This window comes from Amblyomma maculatum, chromosome 1 (assembly GCF_055883805.1).
Source record: "Amblyomma maculatum isolate TAMU_Amacu chromosome 1, ASM5588380v1, whole genome shotgun sequence".
In the NCBI taxonomy this organism is placed as follows: domain Eukaryota; kingdom Metazoa; phylum Arthropoda; class Arachnida; order Ixodida; family Ixodidae; genus Amblyomma; species Amblyomma maculatum.
Genome location: NC_139344.1, coordinates 153037459 through 153055962, shown reverse-complemented (window position 1 = coordinate 153055962; position 18504 = coordinate 153037459).

Genomic DNA, 18504 nt, shown 5'->3' with positions numbered 1-18504 from the left:
CTGTGCTAGATAAGGCAGACTAGGTGAACTGGCCATATCAAGGCCCTCCGTAACATCTTGATGGAGGCTGCAATTCGATCCCTGTACCCCACGCTCCGCAGTGGTCGTCACATTGGAACCACCAACAAGTCTACTGCCGCCGACGCAGCAGTTACCGCTTCCTTTTCAGCGGCCCCACAAGCCGTCGTCATGGTCCAGCCCCGCGACCCTGGCCCATTCAGTGACATTGACGACAACGTGGACGTAGACGACTGGCTCGACCTGTATGAGCGCAAATAATCGATGCGATGTCACTCTGATGGTAGCTAACCTTATCTTCTTTCTGACTGGTACGGCTCGCAAGTGGTACGTCACGCACGAGCCCGAACTCCATGGGAAATATATAAGCAAAAGCTGCATGATCTGTTCGGTAAGCCCATTGGGAACCAGCTCGCCGCCAAGAAAGGCCTGGTGTCATGCGCTCAAACGGCGATGGAACCGTACATTGCCTACATATAAGGTGTTCTTGCTTTGTGCCGCAAGGTTGACAAGGATATGACCGAAGACAAAATAGGCCATATCCTCAGATTGCCGACAACGCCTTTAACCTTCTATTATGTAGACTGTATAACCGTCGATGCAATGTTGCAGACCTGTCAGCTTTTTGACCAAGCTAAACTTCGTCGAATATCTCTTCATTTTGACCAGCTACCAAACACTGCTGCTAGTTCCACCTGCGCTGCTCAGCGACTTTAAGGCAGCTGTCTGCAACAGATTTCACACTCATCATGCACTGAGAATTAGAGGCACTGGCACCTGCGGTCCCCACTGCTCATCCAGTATCTCGTAACTATGCTGCTACTGTTCCCTTGATAAAAGAAGTTCATCAAGAGGTAGCTAACATGGGGATCACCACCCACACCATGACCGAACACTGCAATGTTCCCGAACAACCTGTTATTGCCTCTACCACTCCCCGGAATGGTTCCTGCCCTTTATATTGCTTTCAAAATACAGCAGAATGGCGCACTCCTGACGACCGTCCCATATGCTTTTCTGTCATCATGTCGGACATATCTCTCGCCACTGCCGTATCGCAAGCCGTTAGCACTTAGCACTCCGCTTCTTCAACAACCGGTACGACTTTTACCCACCACGCCATTATGCATCGCATCCGTCTTCACCATCCGAGCAAGTCCCTCCCGCACCGCCCCGAAGGTGCTCACCATCCCGGCAATCCTGTCGCTCCCGCTTTCCTGTTCTTCGTCGCAGCTCGTCACCTTCCTACACCGGCCACTACACGGGAAACTAGGAAATTCAGCTCCCGGAGGTGACGCTGCATTCTCTACTTGGACTGCAAATCCTCTACCAACCTCTCCTGTACCAAGTAACGATCATTATTTCTGTGGATGGTGTTTCAGTTCCTGCTCTTATTGACACTGGTGCTCAGATATCTGTTATGAGCTCCTCTTTCGCTGTCGCCTTAAGAAAGTAATGACCCCAGCCGCAACATCCACCCTCCGTGTATCCGGTGGCAGTTGTGCTGCTGTAGCCGACATGTGTACTGCCCGCGTAAGTGTCGCCGATCATCATACATGTGTTCTTTTCACTCTTCTGCACAGCTGTTCTCAAGACGTAATTCTTGGGCTCAACCTATGTGCTCATTCCGCCCTTATTGACTGTTCTGCTGGTCTTCGCCTCGACCTGCCTATCTGCTCTGATGACCTATCAAGCCCACCTCGTATTCGCTATGCCACATTCTGTCGCCTGCCACCGGGAGCTGCCAACTATGTCCCTCTAGTGCCCTATCCAGCCATTCCTGACGGGGACTATCTTGCCTGCCCTGTCACCGATGTCGTTCTGCAATGTAATGTTGCACTTCCTCATCTCATCATCAATGTCCGTCAAAATCAAGCCACTGTGCCTGTCGTCAACTTCAGTTTATTGCCACAGGTTCTCCCTGAAGGCATTGCACTTGCTGAACTTTTCTCGCTGAGCTAATGCACAGTCTGTTCTCAAGCATGCGTCTCCGTCTAAAGTTCCTAGTGCCCCTGCTCAGCACAGCTCCAGGTCTGGTATCATCTCTGGGATGATTGCGGCAGATCTACCACATGATCTCGCACAAGATCTACACAATCTTCTGCTTACGTACAGCGGCATATCAATATTGGCTGCCATCCGCTGAGTCAAACAGCCGTTATCGTACAGACACTGGTTACGCCAGTCCTGTCCACCAGCACCCATACCGTGTGTCCGATTCAGAATGTTAAGTAATTAAAAGTGAGGTCTATAAGATGCTAGCCAACGACATCATCGAGCCTTCGAGTAGCCCATGGGCATCTCCTGTGGTGAGCCTCAAAAAGAAAGAACACATGGCCTCAACAAGATGACCAAGAAAGATGTCTATCCTCTCCCTCGAATAGACGATGCCCTCGACTGCTTACGTGAAGCCAAGTACTTTTTATCGATAGATCTATGTTCGGGCTACTGGCAGGTTACAGTCTACGAACGCGACCGAGAGAAAACAGCGTTCTTCATACCTGATGGTCTCTACCAGTTCAAGGTGATGCCGTTCAGCCTTTGTAATGCTCCGGCAATCTTCGAACGAATGATTGACTCGTTGCTTCGGGGTTTCAAGTGGACAACTTGTCAGTTATTTAGACAATGTTATTGCTTTTTCGTCCACTTTCGACATCCACTTGGATCGTCTGCAATTTTCGCAATTTTCCGGCAAGCTGGCCGTCAACTCAACGCTGAGAAATGCCGCTTCGCTCAGCGCAAAATTAAGATTCTTGGCCACCTGGTTAATACTGATGGCGTACAGCCCGACCCAAAGTCCGCGCAGTCAGTTCATTCCCATCTCCTAGTACAGCTTTTGATGTCTGAAGTTTCATTGGTTTGTGCTCCTTTTTTCGTCGGTTTGTGCCAAACTTTGCAGTCTTTGTACGACCTCTTACCAACCTGTTGAAAAGGGACGTGCCCTTCTGCTGGGGCGCAGACCAGGTGGACATTTTCTCAGCACTTATTGCTGCATTCACCACACCACCAGACTTAGCCCATTTCTGCCCGTCCGCTCTGACAGAACTTTGCACCGATGCCAGTGGCCATGGCATTGGAGCAATCTTTGCTCAGCAACAGAGTGGTCACTACCAAGTTATTGCTTATGCAAGTCGTCTCCTATCCTATCCAGAACGAAATTATTTAATTACCGAGCGTGAATGCCTTGCTCTCGTGTGAGCCATTGCCAAATTTTGTCCTTACTTATTTTGCCGACATTTTACTGTTGTTAGTGACCACCATGCACTTTGCTGGCTTTCTTCTCTTAAAGACCCTACTGGCCGTCTTGGACACTGGCCGTTGCGACTCTAGGAGTGCACCTTCTCGATAACTTATAAATCTAGTCTACATCATCGTGATGCAGATTGTCCCGCTACCTAGTAGATTCCCCTCCTTCCAAGTGCAAAGTTGACAACTGCATCCTCTCAATTTCCGATTTCTTTAATATCGCAAATGAACAGCGCTTGGATGTCAAAATTATCGACCAGCTCACCACCAACCCAACGCATATTTCTGGCCTGTATCACCGCAATCTGCGCTCGGATGGCTCAGAGTTCTTGTTGGTTGTGCCTCACCATCTTCGCTCTACCATTCTAGAACAGCTGCATGGTGCACCCTCAGCTGGCCACCTGGGTGTTACCAGTACCTGTGACAACATACATCGACGTTTCTTCAGGCCTGGACTCTACCGATCTGTGTGGTGCTATATAGCAGGTTGCGAGCTGTGTCGACGAAGGAAGAAGCCCTCCGTGCTTCCCTCCAGCACTTTCCAGCCCATTCACATCCCGTCCACTACATTTTCGTGCGTTGGTGTTGACCTGCTTGGGCCATTTTCAGTTTCTTTATCAGAAAACAAATGGATTGCTGTTGCAACGGAATAAATGATGCGCTACGCCAACACCCGAGCAATACCAACAAGCTGTGCAACAGACGTCGCAGACTTCCTGCTGAATGATGTCATCCTGCACCATGGTGCCTCCCGACAGCTGATAACCGATCGTGGTCCCTGTTTCATGGCAAGAGTAGTCAACGAAATCATTCATGCTCTGTTCGTCATAAATTCAGTACAACTTACCACCCCCAGAATAACGGCCTCACGGAACGCTTCAACCGCACGCTCACGGAGATTCTCTCCATGTACGTCTCCGATGATCATTGCGATTGGGATGTAAGCCTACCTTTTGTTACCTTTGCATATAACTCCACTCGTCACGACACCGCTGGATACTCTCCTTTCTATCTTTTTTTGGACGAGATCCAGTGCTTCCCTTTGATACGGTCTTCTCTGCTCCCGATGCCTGCAACTGACTTTCTGCTTCTCAGGAAGCTCAGAAAAGCCGTTACGACAGCCACCATCTTGATGTCAAATATGCACCTGGCTCGTTTTGTTGTGGCTCCCGTCCCGTCGTGTCGGTCTAAGTGAAAAGCTCTTGCCATGGTACAAAGGACCTTACCGTGTTGGTCGCCAACTCACGCGCTACTTATGAGATAGAACCGTTCTAACACAACTCCTCACCCTCAGCACCATCTTAGATCGTTCACGTGACCCGTCTCAAGCCTTACCAGCCGCCTTCTTCGTTCCCGCTGTAGCAAACACCGGTACAGTGCTTCCAAGGAGGGGGATCATGTGGCAAAGAAATGAGCGTTCCTGCTTACAGATGATGATGTAGTGTGTGCAGTTAAGTGGTGGTGTGCTGTGTCCCGCTGTGCTAGATAAGGCAGACTAGGTGAACTGGCCATATCAAGGCCGTAACAATATCTCTGAGTTGAGGGATGGAGATACCAACAAGTCTGAAGAAGACGAGCCTAGTCTGTGGCATACTTTGTAGCCTTTCAACATTGTTAGAAGGCCTAGGATATGGGATCCCCAATTTTCATCAAAAGCACTAACATATGCAGCTGAAGTATTTGCTCTATTTCATCGCGATGAACTCGAAGTCATATTTGAGCGCACAAATCGCGAGTGTGCCCGTGAATACGAACGGAAATGGTCAATTCTGAGCATGGAAGAACTAAATGCGTATTTTGATATGCTTTCACTTGTTATGACTACTGAAGTGGTGACAGCTTGTGCCATTGCCCTAAAATATCGCGTTGATGACGTTCAGGCGATTTCAGGCAATCGTGAACGTTCTGCACAAGAATGACAGGAGCAAGGAAAAAAATGAGGGGAAGAGGGTTATGGCAGGCTTGTCAAGGTATGTCTGGTCGGCTGATTGACGCCCTCAACTAATCTTTTCAACCTGAGTATACCCTCGAAAAGCACAAGCCTCACGGCCCACCACAAACGAGCCGAAATGAGGTAATGCAGAGTAGGGCATGACCCCAGGTCGACGCTTGGCCAGCGTCGCGATGCATTAAACCGTCGTTTGCCGGCATTTAACTAAAGTTATACATATCATACCAATGATACCCCCTCATCCCATGGAGATCCATCATGAAGCAATATTTATCACTCAAGCATATAAAGAGTGGCTACAAAGAGTGATGCAGGGCAGATACTCAGACCGGGTACTTGGTAGATTTTCAAGTTTACAAAGGAAAAAAAGAAATCGGACCTGGGTCTGGGCGAACACATTGTCCTCTCGCTTTCTAACAATGTACAGCCCAGAAGTCAACTTTACTTTGATGATTATATCACGTCTACGAGTCTGATGGAGGGCCTTGCAAACAAGATACAGGAAATATCTCTCTGAGGAATGAAAAGATAATAAGAAAATAAGGGCGATCATGGAGGTTGAGAGGCCCAGTTACAACTTAGCAGTGGCCTGACATAAAGGGCATTCATGTGCTGTCGAATTTTCATGATCCAGAAGAGTGTGGTGGTGTAACGCAAGCTGTTGAATGAATCATCCACCTATGTCACATGCCCAAAGGCAATTGCTGATTACAACTGCTCGATGAATGGTGTGGACAAGCTGATCAGAAGAGAAGAGGAGGAAACAAGTTTATTCAATGCACTATTAAGCGTTGAGAATGTCCTGGGCCAGGGCCACCAAGGCCAACTGATTTTTCAGCTGGTCAGAAGCTATCAGAGGCTAACCAAGCCCGCCATGTTGGGGGAGGAGAGTGTGGAAAGGTAGGTGAATGAATTGCAACAGGGCAGGAAAACATGAAGTGTTCTAAGTTTGCATAGAGTTCAGAACAATTCGGGCATGCAGGGGAATGTCTGATTCGGTATAGAAATGATCGTGCAGGAGTAAGGAGTGTTTTAGTTGTATGCGTCTAAGAATGCGTATTTGCACGGTAGTAAGGGGCTTATCAGGAATAGGAAGTGCACTAAGCGTTTTCCTAATGTTGCCATAGGGAATGTTGATTTCTTTTTTGTAGTGAAAAGTAGCATCCCACGTGGGTGGTGGATAAGGCCAGGGAATCCCAGGCGCCCGGTTCTGAAGTACGCGGGCGAGGCGATGCACTAACTCATTGCCTGGGATTCCACCGTGACCAGGAATCCACCTCAGCGTGACAGTGTTGGGACATAGTTTGGTGAGAGCTCTATGTAGATCATTCTGCAGTTCTTCACGAATGCGACCCGTGTGAATGGCACGTATAGCCTCTATTGAATCAGTGTATATGGTATATCCTGAAGGGTAAGGGGGTGATTGTGCGAGGTCTTGAATACTAGCGACTATTGGCAGGGTCCCAAGAGTCACTGCAGGAGGATGATCTATGTAAGGACCGTGGGTATGCTTCACTACCTCGCTGCAGCTCTCAATTGAGTAAGCAGCCGATCCGACGTTTGTGATGCATTGTGTAGACAATCGTGGAATCAGTAGGACGAACATGATTGGAAACGCGAGCAGAATGTCTGCCTGGGTTAGTATCAGGTGCAATGTTTTTTAGAATGGGGGTTACTCTGAGGTTATCTCGGAGCGGGGAAGGAGGGGTAATGATAGGGGAGGTCGATAGGTTTGAGTGCAACTTGCTGAATTATCCAATGTTCTTGTTTGGTGCTAGAAAGAGGTTCCATTTGCCGGTCTCGATGTTGCTGTATGAGGTCTCCCAGGGGCAAGAATAGCCCGGCAGAGTATACGCGCTCTGTGGACGTATGTACAGAACGTTAAGGGCAGCCTTGTATAATATATGAAGCGCAACCTAATCTGATGTCTTTGGCAACAGGGTATTGAATTGTATACAGAATTTTTCTGAGTGCTAATGCATGGACAAGCTGCCTGACTTGACACTCACGTAGCCTGGTGTGCTTATTGACAATGCGGCGAACTAGATACGTAAGCTGATTGCAAACTTTAACGGTTGTAAAAACATTGGCTTGATTAGTTGACTCACAGATACGAAGTCCAAGGATCCCACAGCACAATATGCGAGGAATGGGGTGGCCTGTCATTGTGAGATTGATTAGAAGGTTATGCTGGCGTTGATAGCGAGTTTTTGTAATCAGCAACAATTGGTATTTTTTAGGTGCGGGAAGTAGCCCTACTTTGTTAAGATAACTAGTGCCTGTATCGATACCATGCTGTAGGGTCTCCTCTACTGTTCCAGGAGACCCAGAAGTGCACCAGAGTAAGGTCGTCTGCATAGAATGTATGTTTTAGGCTTGGGATAGACGCTATAATATGCGAAGGGGAGCCGTTCCAAGGTTAAAAAGGGCAGATGACAGAATAGCACCCTGAGGAGTACCATGTGTAAGGGGGAAAGAATTAGAGACAGAATCGGGTAGACGGAACTTGGCCGTGCGGTCGTGGAAAAATGCAGTGAGGTAGCCATACATCTTTGGACCACAGCCAGTAGAGGCCAGGATGTTAGGATCGTGGGCAAGGTTATCAAAGGCCTTAGGCACATCAAGGGCCACTATGGCTTGGATCTGGGAAGAGGGTGGATGGTTCAATTCGTGCATGAGGAGAAAAAAAGAGGTCCTGAGTAGGCAAACCTTTTCGGAAGCCAATTTGTTGAGGGGGAAGGAAATCTAGATTCAAGATGAGCCTCGAGCCGATTGGGTACCATTCGTTCCATGGTCTTTCCCAGGCATGATGTTAGAGGAACTGGGCAGGGGTTTTGAAGCGCAGTTTTGTTGCCTGGCTTTGGCATTAAGGTTATAAGTGATTGTTTCCAAGATGCTGGAAGGGTGCTTTCTTCCCAGTGTAGGTTTATAATGCTCAAAAAGTGTTCTTTGTCCTTGTAAGAGAGGTTTTGAATGAGTGAGTACGTAATCTGGTTCTCACCTGGGACAGTCTTCAGCTTTAGCTAGCGCCCAGTCAAGATCCTAAAGGGTAAACGGCTCATCGAGTTCTGCATTAGGAGCACCAATGTACAGAGGATAAAGACTAGGTAGAGGAGGAGGAATGTAGAGATCGCGGAGTTGAGTTGTTAAGGCATCTGCGTCTAGTAGCGAATAGTGCTTCTCGAGAGTGGGAACAGGAACCCGTTGAGGCCTGAGGAGTTCTCTAAGTGCCAGGTTCTTTTTTGATTTAGCATGCCATTGATGGTGTCACAAATTTTGTTCCATTGATTTGTGTCAAGTGTACAGTTGAATCCCGCCACAACGAATACCGCCACAACGAAATTTCCGCGACAACGAATAATTTTTTATTCCCCGCGAGTATCCTATAAGAATTAATGGCCTAAATTTCTCTGCACAACGAACCATTTTTGCAGAGCGTTTCCGCTTCAACGAAATTTTCGCGTTCAAAATCGAAACCGAAACTAGTTTTATTGGCGAGAAGTCCAAGTCAAATCCAAAGCCACATTAAGCATGAAATCACGTGATTGCAGTTCCGCCATTTTGGCTTTGTGTCGTGGTCGCGTTGTTCACTCGCTGCCTTTCTCTTCGACAACGACGAGTTTTCATCCGCAGGACACGATGGCAACGCAAGTGAAAAAACGCAAAACTCTTTCCCTTGAGCAAAAAGCTCAAATAATCGCCCAAGCAGAAAGCGGAAGGAAGAAAGCGGCAATTGCTGAAGACTTCGGAATTCCTGCAAGTTCGCTGTCAACGATTCTAGGCAATAAGGAGTGTGAGAATGGCACTTGCTTCAGACACATCCTCGAAGCACAAAAAGGTGACGCGGCCCCTCCATGAAGAGTTGGACAAAGCAGTGCATGCGTGGTTTGTGGAAGCACGAGCCAGCAACGTCCCCCTGTCCGGAAGCATCGTCCAGCAGAAAGCCTTGAACTATGCATGCCTACTTGGCATTGATGATTTTAAAGCCAGCATTGGCTGGCTAAACCGTTTCAAGGCCCGCCATAACATCGTCGGAAAAGTGTTGTGCGGCGAGTCAATGTTAGCAGACGTGGACGGAGCAGCTGCTTGGAAGGCGAGTAACATGGCCGGAATTTTAAGCAACTTCGCGCCTGCAGACATTTACAACGCCGACGAGACCGGGCTATTCTACGAGATGTTGCCGGCTAGGACGCTCGACTTCAAGGGGCAGCGCTGTCACGGCGGCAAACACAGCAAAAAACGCATCACAGTGCTGCTTTGCACAAACATGGATGGCTCGGACAAGCGTCCGCCGTTAGTCATAGGCAAAAGTGCCAAGCCGCGCTGTTTTAAGGGAACTCGTAGCCTACCTGTGCAGTACAAGGCGAACAACAAGTCATGGATGACCCGCGCTATTTTCACCGAGTGGATGATGGCATTCGACCGCGACATGAAGCGGCAGGGCCGTAAAGTTTGCTTGCTTTTGGACAATTGTTCAGCGCATCACTCCGACGAAGTCAAGCTCACTAACACGGAGCTGAGGTTTTTATCTCCCAGTTGCACGTCTGTCTTACAGCCTCTCGATCAGGGCGTGATTCTTAGCCTGAAGCGCGCTTACCGCGGGAGGTTAATTCAGCGGCTGCTTTTTAACACTGAAACCGGCCGAGACACGAAGGTGTACTTGTACGTGGCACTGCAGATTATGTCTGCTGCCTGGAGCACACTGGGGCGCTCAGTAATTGTGAACTGTTTCAGGCACGCCGGATTTGCCGAAGGTCGACCCGTACACTCTGCTGGCCTAACACCAGGCGTTACAGACGACGACGAAGAGGCGTCACCGGCTCCGGGGATCGCGGCCGCCTGGAAAACGCTGGGAGAAATAGGAACCGTGCCGCCTAATCTCGAGCTCGACGAATACATCGGCGCTGACGCTTGTGTTGTTGTTCACGAAGATGTGAGTGATGAGCAGATCATAAAAGCTGCCCGGAATGATAAGGACTCTTCCGATGAAGAAGACGACGACGTACAGGAAGCGCCGGCTGCGGCAACCGCCGTACAGGTGATGGACGCTTTTGATGTCATCAGGAATTTCGTTGCTGTCCGAGACGACGATGTTGCAATGGGTTTGCTGACCGAGTGCGAAAATCGCGTGACGGCGTTGCTCGCCGTGAAGCGTAAGCAAACCAAGCTTACAGATTTTTGGCATTAAACGCCTTTGCTGCTGCTTGGGCAATTCTTTCTGCGTTTCACGTCAAATTTTTGCGATAACGAAGTTCCGCGAGAACGAATTTTTTTTCGTGCACCGTGAATTTCGTTATAGCGGGATTCAACTGTAGTGCAGTATTCTTTAACCTGTCGCATCAATTTGATGACACGCTCAGACAGGTGAGAATTGTTGGGCTGAGTGCGAAGGGTACGCAACAGGTTTCCGCCTTTTTCAGATGCGTACTAGGTAAGGGTCCAGATTATCAGGGGGGCTGAAGTGGAACTCTCCTCCGTAGCTTGTTCTTGGGCCTGCTTGAGAGCTTTTGTCCTGCTCTGAAGACTGCTAGTAGTATTAAATGTGTCGCGAATAGTTTGTATGGGCAAATTTTACTTTTACGCGGATGGGTACAGCTAGGGACAGTGATTTGAATAAAATAATGGTCACAGAGCAGTGTTTCATCTTTAACCTGCCAGGTGACATCTGGCAGTACACCACCTACTGTGAGGTCTGACATGGTAGATTGTCTGTGCCTGTAACCTTCCAGAGTAATGGAATTTGGGGTGTTATAAACAGGTAATTGAGCTCCATTTTGTTGGTTTTGTTGAGTACGCAGGGCGACCACATCCTTTGGAGTCGCAGATTGAGTGGATTTGGCACGGAGTCAAAAAAACGATACACTGTATCGTTTTTTTGGCAGCTTGACAGTTGTCAACTGTCAAGCTGCCATTTTGTTTAATATAACACAGACGAAAAACGAGAGCGAGAAAAAAAAAACACAAGTGGCCTCTGAAAAAGTGAAACTGTGACGGCGCACCAACAGACACATGGCGCCATCTCGTTACTGGCCATTACTCTACTGACACTCCCCCTTAAGGGACTGTCATTGCGCCCGCACTTCTGATTGGTTATTGTTGTCTCCTTTTTGGTACTTGCTTCCAAGATCCAAAGGAGATGATGCTGCCTTTGCGTCTGGCATGCCAAATGTCTCCAGTATGTCGTTAGCGTACGCCGTCTGGTCCAGTGTTAGTTCCCATTCTTTTCTTGCTTTGTCGTAATGGAAAGAATGTGGCTAGCTTCACCCAAGTCTCGCACCAAATTCTTGGCCCAAGTGGCTTTTGAAGTCTGCAATCTCTCATCTTTTGCGATGATCAGCAAGTCATCAGCGTGGACTCCCACGATGAGGTTCTTCTTGCTGACATAAACGGTTCTGCTTTTGATCTTGTCATCCCTTATGACTTGAACGTTCTGTTCAAAGCAAGGTTCCACTCCTTTCCAGACTCATAGCCCGTAAAGGCTCTTCTTCAGAAGGCAGACTTCATCCTTCTTACCATCATTCAAAGGCTGTGGTTGTTCCATCTAGACAGTCGCACTAGACAGTCGCCGTCAGAATACCATTTAAGTATGCTGCCGTGATGCCCATTTGGTGGATCTTCCAATTCCTCTCAATTGCTATGGCCAGCAGTGACCTGATGGACTTCAGCTTTATTACAGGAGAGAAGGTTTCCCTGTAATCGTTATCTTGGACTTGTGAATATCTGCATGCAACCAACCATGCCTTGTATTGCTCTAGGTCACTATTTTAGTTGTACTTCTTGCGGAACACCCACTTTCATTTTACGATATGTCTTTCGATTGTGGCGCAAGCTCCCATGTATTGGAGGCTTCGAGGCTGTTCAGTTCACTCTGTATAGCTGCTTTCCATTCCTCCTTGTGTGGCGCAGATAAGGCTTCATGTAGAGTTTCTGGAACTCTTTGGCTATTTTGCCTGGCTATGCAGCAGCCGTGATATTCACTTTGACGTAGGTTCTTGTTTGCTAGTCTTTCCGACCGTCTTAGTGCCTGTGTACCACAGTCTGTCGCGCTGGACAGTCGCTGCGTAGCTCCTTTGTCCTGTGTAGTTGCCGCGTCTTCACCAGCTGATGATCCAACTTCTTTAGCATAGTTATAATCAGTATCATTGCGATCTGAACTATCAATATCGAGTTGCTCGCTCAAGCTGTCTTTACCTTGTAACATGATTGTGCAATAAGTGTCGCTATGTGCTTCAGTCTTGCTACTTACAACTTAGGTAAGCTTGCATAGGAAGAAATCTTCAAAGGTTATGTCTCGACTTATAATAAAGCGATCTTCCTTCTGTTTCCACAGCTTGTACCCCTTCGCTCCTTGTGGGTAGCTGACCAGTATGCACTCTTCTGCTTTCGGGTCCAACTTGCTTCCCTTGCACCGTCTGCTTTGCACACTCCATGCTCTGCACCCTAACACTCTAAGGTGGTCCAGTTTCACTTCTCCCTGTGTCCACAGAGCTTCTGGTGACTCTCCTTCAAACGCTTTCGATGGGCATTTGTTTCTGATGTGACTTACAGTGACCGCGGCATCAGCGCAGAGCCTTTTGGTGACACTCGATTCGATGAGAAGGCAGCTCGTTATGTCAAGCAATGTTCGGTTGATTCTCTCTGCGACTCCATTCTGCTTAGGCGTGCCAGGAATGCTCAGCTGGTGCCTTATGCCATGCTTAGCCAGGTACTCATTAAACTCCTTTCTTGTGTACTCTCCTCTACTGTCACTGCGCAGTCTTCACCTTCGTGTTGGCAGATTTTCTGCCATGCATCTGTACTTGTCAAACTTCTGAAGCACTTCGCTTTGGCCTTCATGGGGTACACCACAGTGTATCCTGGGTAGTCATCTGTGAAGGTTACAAAATAAATGGAGCCCCCTTTGGTCGTCTGTGGGATTTTTCCAACCACATCTGAATGCACTAGCTCGAGTGGAATCTTAGCCCGTGTTGCCTTGCCCTTTAGGAAACTGCTTCGCCTTAGCTTTCCCAGACAACATGTGTCAAGTTTGTCCTTCACAAGTTCCAGAGGCGTCGAACAGCATCGTGGTAAAGGTGGCTAAGTCGTCTGTGTCACAAAGCTGTGTCTTTTGTCTTTGCCATCTTTGCCGACATTTCTTCTTTGACAGTTTACAGTTTTCCTTCTCGAGTTGCAGTAAGAATCAGCTCACCGGTGTCCTTTGTAACTTCGGCTTTGCTCCCAGCAAACGTCAATTGTGAACCTCGCTCTTCAATTCTTCCGACTGATAGTAGGTTGCCGTTCAAGTCGGGCACATAAAGAGCATCTTCTTCCACCACACTCTTCAGATAGTTGAATCTGAACTCTTCCCTTGCCCATGACACTCATGGATTCTTTGTTTGCAGTTTCTACTTTTGACTCACATGGCTGAAGGCAGTGACCTTCGCTTTGTGCGATGTCATGTGATCTGTAGCACCGCTATCAAGATGCCACACATGAGGAGGTGCATGTTATCAAATTTTTGGCACATAAAGCCATCTGTGTTGCAATATTTGCCTGTGATGAGTTTTCCTTCTTCTAGCATCCCCTTCATCTTGAAACTGGTCACAATCTCTGGCTATATGACCACTGTTTCCACAAGCAAAGCATTGCACCTTCTTTTGCATACTTGAAGTGCACTGACGAACCTTCTGGTCCTTGACAGTGAGTTGATGATGGACCTTCTCATTTCGTTGCTTGCTCTCAGTCCATAATCGAGCTTTAGTGATCGGAGCCATTGTCTGACTCTTCGTCGCTTAACCAATCTTCGTCACAACGCAGCTTTCTCTTTTCTTCGATCAGCAGCCTTGTCTTCACTGCTTTTGTCGTGAGGGTTTGTTCATCTTGCTCCAAATTCAGAATGAGCTGTTTGTATATGTCAGAAAGCCCCATTAGCATCTCTAATACAACCTCTCTGTCTGTAAATGCATAGCCTGCATTTGACAACTTCATGTGCAGCACCATCAATCTTCCTAGGTAATCTTGCATTCACTCGTCTCTCTTCATTTTTACGTTGAAAATATCGCGCATCAGCTGGAGTATGTGCAAGAGTGCAAACATTGAGTGCATTTCCTGCAGCGTATTCCAGGCTTCGTTTTTAGTTCTACAAGTCCTGATGTCATCCAGGTAGTTTCCTCGACGCTAAGGAACAGAAAGGTCAGGGCCTTATTGTCAGTCTGCTTTTCTCGCTCGTTCATTTCTCTATTCGAGAATTCAGGGTCGATCGCTTCCCAGAATCCTTTCTGTACGAGAGCTGCTCTTGTCCTTATCGCCAATGTGTGATAGTTATCTGATAAAAACTTCAGCAGTCTAAACTCGTCTAATGCTGACATGTTCGCTGATCCTCAAATGCAAGAGGGACAACACACTTCCTTTATTTTCGGAGTTCTTTCTCAATTAGCGTACGCAAAAACAATTTGTCGGTCACTTCTTCACGAAAAATTTCGCCAGTGACAACCACTAAAAGATTCTTTCAGTCACTTCTTCCTGACAATTTTGCCATACTCACGCCGGACATGTCTAGGCATCTGCCGTACACATCCAACATGGAGCCTGCAGCAACGCCGGTGTCACGTGACTGTCCGTCTTTCTTACAAAAAAAAAAAACGCACTTTTCACTTTCTTTACGGGCACACATATAGCTTGTCAGACACTTCTTCCCGACAGTTTCACGATGCTCATGCCTGTCTAAACTTCTGAAGGCATCGGCACGACGTAGTGAAGGCTTGACGTTTTCTGCTTCAACGTGGTCACACCTTTTCATTACTCAACCAAGGCAACCCGTCTCATTTCTCCCAAAAGTGGTCAATGCGTCGCCCTGAGCTCATAGCCTGTTGGTTTTGTTGAGTACACAGCGTGACCACATCCTTTGGTGTAGCGGATTGTGTGAATTTGGCATGAAACTAAAAAAACGACACACAACTCAAGGTATATGCACATAAGCTGCCATTTTGTTTAATACAGAGCAAAAAATGAGAGGGAGAAAAAAAACAACAAAAACACGAGTGGCCTCTGAAATCTGAAAAGGTGAAACGGCGAGGGTGCACCAACGGACACATGGCGCCATCTCATGACTGGCCATTGCATTATTGACATGTTTAATGTGTCATTAAGTATGCGGCCAGGTTGGAAGGTGCGTGTGTAACCCCAGACAACGTGCGGGGCATTAAAGTACCCACCCATTAAGAAGTCGGAGTCTCGAAACAATCTTGCCACAATCGTGCATGAGCGGTTTAAAAAGCGTGTACTCGTAGGGGGGTTATAAAAATTGAGAATGGACAAAGGGCGAGGTGAATGATCAGAATACAGAGTAAACGCAATGAGGTGACGTTCAAGACGGGAGTAGGCGTCGATGGCCCCAACTCGGAGGTCCCGACGAATATAAGTGCTCACTAATGAGGCACAATCGCTGTTATGAGCTGCATGCAGGGCGTGGTAGCCCGGAATACTTTCAATATCACACGATTCTTGAATTAAAATGATGTGAATAGAAATTCCTATCGCACGTATCTACAGCCGCTCCTAGAAATCATGGTATAGAATTTTCTACTTTATTTTTGATGCCGCAGTTGTTAATGCATTTATTCAGCTCGCAGCTAGCAATGATATTTCATGCATGTATTTTCGCCTCGTTCTCAGCCGTGTTTGATAAATTGGCAGCTATTCTGGGAGAACAGCAGCGCTCGACCCTATCGACAGGAAAAGAAAGCATAAAAAATGACGAAAAATGGTTGGTGTATACGATGACGGGAGGCTTGCGGAACAAAAAAAAAAAAAAGAAACCTACAGCCCTATGGCGATTCACAAGAGGCGAAGTGTAGGCGGTGTTCTACTGCTGAGAATGAGGTGCGTACAAAGTTCCTGTGCACAACTTGTGAAGTCCCCCACCCCCCTCCCCTGCGCCACATGGTATATGGGCCATTTTATGCTAGAAACTCGGAAGTAATCGGAAGATGATGCCTTCAGGTGTCAGTGGGACAATGTTTTCCCACTTTTGAAAAGCCACTCATGGGTCTAAGGGCATAAGATCCCACATTTTTCAATAAAGTGCTGGCTTGGTTTTGATGGAATTTGTTTTATACTTTTCTTTGCGGCTTATATCTTACAGTACAGCCGTTTTATTAACTATTGTGTGAAAAATATAAAGTAACCTACAACAAAAGGTTAACTGACTTCTCGTTTGTGGAATGGACATGTGCAATAATGCTAGTTAGGCAAGAAAGCGATGTTTCGCCGGCATCAAAAGCCAATGCGGCGGCACCAGCGAATGAGATGTGGTGCAGCGTGGCACGTCATGGCCACGCCGCGTAATTAACGAGTGGCGATGAACGGCGAAGAAGGCGAACGGGCGTCAGTGCAGCGATCATTTTCGATCACTGTACAGTCGTCAGCACGCTTGTCTATAGCACTCGAACACCGCCCTGTCGTACAAAGTGAATTTTTTTTTCTCAGGTACCCGGTTATAGGGCATTTACGGTGCTAAACTAAAGGCGCGTATAGGCATACTACCGTATTTACCCGATTCTAGTCAAGCCCTCTGTTTTCACGATCACTATGCCGAAAGTGAAGGGCCCGGGGTGCTATTATTTAAAAAAAAAAATCAATATACCTCCTCCGTCCTTGTTTTCGCGTCGACATATTGACGCGACGGGCCCGAGATATAACACTCTGCTTGGCAACCACCTTAATTCCGCAAACGCGATTGCAGTTCGCTGGAACTTCAAGCTGTGGTAGCCCCTTCAAACTGATTCTGACTTACGCTATGGCTTCCAGTCAGCTGACAAACAAAGCAACGCGGGCCCACGGTGCCTATAACGAAGCCTTGGTTGTATTCTCTATGTACGCCTGCTGAGCTCCGTCGAATGGCTGCCAATTCCAATTCCATGTGACCACATGCTGATAGAGTAGAGGTATCAGGGTCACTTTCAGCCGGCTTTTAGCGTTCTATGTCGCTAGTTGCCGTGTAGTGTCGGAACGCACCACACACACACACGCACACACACGCGCGCACGCACTCGCGCGCACACACACACACCTACCTACACAGAGCTGGAAATCGCGCCACAGACAGCGCACCACCTCGGGACTCCGACGGTTCCAGGCTCGACGCCTGAGTGAGCAAGTGCTCTCTTGCAGAAAAAGGGGGGCTTATAATATTCGCACGGAAAAGTTTTTTCCATTTTTTTTTTGTGTGTGAAATGAGTGAAGAGAGGGTTTCTTAGAATCGAGAAAATACGATATTTGCCTTGACAACTGCATCGTACCGGTTATCGAGTAGCTGAGCTATGGCTGAGCCAAGGTTTCAGTCATAGATTTAATACAAAGACTCTAGAGGGAAAGCTGCCCGTTCAGCCAATGCATTCGAGTAGTGACCACGTGATTGCTGCCATTATCGCACTGTTTAATGGTTGCCAGATGATTTTTACTTGCTAAATCGGGCACATGAAGATGGTTTGAAGCTGGCAACGTAGATCGTGGGAAGATGGCGGCGTGCAGTTAACTGGCGGCTACTGTGCTACTGTAGAGTAGGTGCTGTAAACAACGGCAGAATCGTCGCGTCTGGAGCATTTCTGGTAGTATGTTGCGTCGCGTATCTACTGTAACATCACATAGGTGTCCTACCTCTTCCGGGTTTTTATCGTAAGGCGGGCTATTCCTGCGATTGTTACGCGCTTCGCATGCATTTCGTCTGTCGAGGACACATGCATCTCCTCTGCGCCCGATCACCTGAAAACACATCAGAAATTTGCTTTGACGCAAGACGGCGACCACAGTATATTAAAACAAAAAAAAAACATTAACGAATTCCACAGCAACGGCCCTTCTTGGTCTATCCCCGGATGGCTAGTGCTGCATACAGTAAATGTCAAAGGGTGCTCGTGTGTGTTTACTGTTGATTTGCCTTGTGTGCGTATTTTTTATTTTGTTTCCTTTTATAAATGTCAAAGGCTTCTTAACTCCTGTGGATCTTGTGCATTTTTTTACCTTGCGTTTCGTATAGGATGAAGTTGACGTATCTTTACTGGCGCGGCCGGGACGATGTTGCAATTGGATTATCTCACCACAGCATCATCTCTAGCCATTTTAACAACTGTTTGTTCTTCAGTATACGGAGTAGCAGTTATGAGAAATCAGAAATGCGCTAAATAATATCGTCTTTATTACCGCATGTATTAGCGATGCAAAACATTACTCTAAAACAAATTTAGATGCCACTGAAAACACTCGATCATTCACCTTTTAAAATTAGCATAATGCGTCCCCTAGTAGGCTGG